The sequence below is a fragment of the Saimiri boliviensis genome, chromosome X (genome assembly GCF_048565385.1).
Source record: "Saimiri boliviensis isolate mSaiBol1 chromosome X, mSaiBol1.pri, whole genome shotgun sequence".
Taxonomy (NCBI): Eukaryota; Metazoa; Chordata; class Mammalia; order Primates; family Cebidae; genus Saimiri; species Saimiri boliviensis.
The window spans coordinates 21,282,494-21,286,269 of record NC_133470.1 but is presented as its reverse complement, the minus strand read 5'-3'; the positions used below and the strand labels follow the sequence as shown (position 1 = coordinate 21,286,269).

At 40.5% G+C, this 3,776-nt stretch overlaps 1 pseudogene; it reads left to right on the top strand.

Moving 5' to 3' along the window:
- The first annotated feature begins 640 nt into the window (after positions 1–640).
- LOC101039764 (large ribosomal subunit protein uL24-like) lies at positions 641–1,147 on the top strand (annotated as a pseudogene).
- Positions 1,148–3,776: the final 2,629 nt, after the last annotated feature.

Below are 3,776 nucleotides of genomic sequence, written 5' to 3'. Positions count from 1 at the left end.
TTAGAGGCAACTGGGGAATATTCTTCAGCCTTAAAAAGGAAGGAAATTCTGACATATACTGCAACATGGATGAACCTTCAGGAAATTCTACTAAGCCAGATACAAAAAGACAAACGCTGTATGATTCCACTTACATGAGGTATCTGGAGTAGTTAATTAACACAGAAAACAAAATGGTATCCAGGTACACTGGCTCATGCCCGTAATCCTAGCACTTTGGGAGGCCAAAGTGGGTGGATCTCTTGAGCCCAGAAGTTTCACAACATAGCAAAACCCCATCTCTACAAAAATACAAAAAATTAACTGGGTATAGTGGCGCACACCTGTAGTCCCAGCTACTCAGGAGGCTGAGGTGGGAGGATCACCTCATCCCAGGAGGCCAAGGCTGCAGTGAGCCAAGATCATGCCACTGCACTCCAGCCTGGATGATAGAGTGACACCCTGTCTCAAAAAGAAAGAAAACAGAATGGTGGTTGCCAGAGGCTGGGGGAATGGGGAGTTATTGTTTAATGTATACAGAGTTTCAGTTTTCTAACATAAAATGAGTTACAGAGGTGGATGGTGGTGACGGTAGCACATTATTATTAATGTATTTAATGGCACTGAACTGTACACTTAAAAATGGGGTTGCGGCCATCAACTAAGCAGGAGCTGCCAAAATGAAGTTCAATCCCTTTGTGACTTCCGACCGAAGCAAGAATCGCAAAAGGCATTTCAATGCACCTTCCCACATTCGCAGGAAGATTGTGTCCTCCCCTCTTTCCAAAGAGCTGAGACACAAGTACAACGTGTGATCCATGCCCATCCAAAAGGATGATGAAGTTCAGGTTGTACGAGGACACTATAAAGATCAGCAGATTGGCAAAGTAGTCCAAGTTTACAGGAAGAAATACGTAATCTACATTGAACGGGTGCAGCGGGAAAAGGCTAATGGCACAACTGTCCATGTAGGCATTCACCCCAGCAAGGTGGTTACCACTAGGCTAAAACTGGACAAAGACCGCAAAAAGATCCTTGAACGGAAAGCCAAATCTCGCCAAGTAGGAAAGGAAAAGGGCAAATACAAGGAAGAAACAATTGAGAAGATGCAGGAATAAAGTAATCTTATATGCAAGCTTTGATTAAAACTTAAAACGAGGAAAAAAAATGGTTAAGAAGGTAAATTTTCTTCTTTTTCTTTTCTTTTCTTTTTTTTCTTTTTTTTTTTTTTTTTTTTTGGTTTTTGTTTTTTGAGACCGAGTCTTGTTCTGTCACCCAGACTGGAGTCCATTGGCACAATCTCAGCTCACTGCAACTCTGCCTCCCAGCTTCAAGCGATTTTTGTGCCTCAGCCTCCCGAGTAGCGGAGACTACAAGCACATGCCACCACACTCAGCTAATTTTGTATTTTTAGTAGAAACGGGGTTTCACCATGTTGGCCAGGCAGGTCTCAAACTCCTGACCTCAAGTGATCCGCCCACCTTGGCCTCCCAAAGTGCTGGGATTACAGGCGTAAGCCACCGTGCCTGGCTGTGAATTTTATGTTACGTGTGTTTTACCACAATTTTTAAATTGAGGGAAAAAAGCAACTGGGATTTTGGTCATCCTCCAAGATAGTGGGGACCAGGCTTTTTCATTCTTTCTAATGCACACTTTCTTCAATACATATAGTGGATTTAATTGAATCTGCAAAATTTCTGAACAAGGAAAACTACTTTACTTCCAAAACACAAAAATGAAGCTTTCATCAAATTACTTATTTCCCAAGAAACTACTTTGAAATAATACCTTGATGCAAAGCTAAAGTTTTGCCTCACTCTAACTTTCCTGCCAACTCTAGGATTCCAAGGTACATGTTTGAAGTTAAACCAACTAACTTTCTTTTTTGCAGGGGAAGCATCTCTTTTTTTGAGGGGGGCAATTTTTTCTGCTTGTTTTTTATTGCAGAAAAATACACATATAGTAACATTTATCATTTTAATCACTCATAAGTATGTGATTCAGTGGCATTAAATATATTCATAATGTTGTGTTACTATCAACACTATTTATACTCAAAACTTTTCCATCATCCCCAATAAAAACTCTGTATCCATTAAATAATAACTCCTCCTTCCCCCTCCTCCAAGCCCCTAGTAACCTCTATTCTACTTTCTGTCTATGAATTTGTCTGTCCTGGGCACCTCATATAAGTGGAATCATGCTATATTTGTCCACTGTGTCTGGCTTATTTCACTAAGCAGAACATTTTCCAGGTTCATCCATGTTGTAGCATGTCTAAGTCTTTCCTTCCTTTTTAAGACTGAATGATACTGTATTGTAGGATATGCTACACTTTATTTGCCCATTCATCAGTGGATAGACACAACAAAAGGCTGTGTCCATCTTTTGACTATTGTGAATAATGCTGCTATGAACCTTGGGTCATATGATAGTTGTGTTTAATCTTTCAAAGAACTGTCAAACTATTTCCAGCTGCAGCTGCACCATTTTACAGTTCCACCAACAATGCATGAGGGTTTCCATTTCTCCACATCTTTACCAACACTTGTTATTTTCATTTTTTTTTTCCTTAAAAATTTTAGTAGATGAGAAGTAGCATCTCATCGTGGTTTAGGAGAAAGCAATTTCTAGACTGATCAATTAAGAAGATGCTATGTATTTCGTGTGTCTTGGTTTCAACCAAGTGTTTGACATTCTTTTGGACAGGAGGGAGACATGTAATTGAATGATAGTAGATATAAGTGATTGCTTAGTTGATTAAAAAACTATTTCCATACCAGGAGTGAGATCAAAAGTAGTATTCTTTATCAACAGTGTGGTAAAGATATAGAAGACATGCATATGAAATCTGTAAAGCTAAAATCCTAGAGGAACAACTGCGAAAAGTAATAAAAAACCTCCCTGAACTGGGCAACAGATCAAAAGAAGTTGATAAAACCTACCGGAGAGAAATGGAAAGTCCCAACTGAAGTCCAAAAGACAGTGTCTCCCAAAATGTCATGTTCACCCATGTATTAGTCTGTTCTCACACTGCTAATAAAGTCATACCCGAGACTGAGTAATTTATAAAGGAAAGAGGTTTAATGGACTCAGTTTAGCATGGTTCGGGAAGCCTCAGGAAACTTACAATCATGGCAGAAGGTGAAGCAAACACATCCTTCTTCACATGGCAGCAAGAAGAAAAATGAGTACCCAGTGAAATGGGGAAGCTCCTTATAAAACCATCAGATCTCATGAGAACTCACTATCATGAGAACAGGATAGGGGAGCCCTCCCTGTCTGCATGATTCAATTATCTCCACTTGGTCCCTCCCACAACACATAGGGATTATGGAAAGTACAATTCAGGTTGAGATTTGGGTGGGGACACAGCCAAACCTTATCAACCCAGAACCTCAGACCTTATCTGGAAATAGTTTTTACAGATGAAATCAGTTAAAATGAGGTGATACTAGGTTGGGGAGGCGTGGCACTAAATCCAATATGACTGGTACCTTACAAGAAGAGAAGACAGAGACACAGAGGGATGCTGACTCTGTGAAGATGGAGGCAGACATTGGAGTGATGCAACTGAACACTGAGGAATCCCGAGAATTGCTGGCAACCACCAGAAGCTAGAAAGAAGAAAAGAAGGAATCTTCTCTGGAGCCTTTGGCCCTGCCAACATCATTTCAAACCTCTATGTGCCTCGCTCAAAAGACTGTTTCTCTGGGTCTGTCTCCCTTCCCTCTACCTCCACCTTTCAAGAAAGAATACTTCTGGCCCTGTACAGTGCTCATGCCTGTAATTCCAGC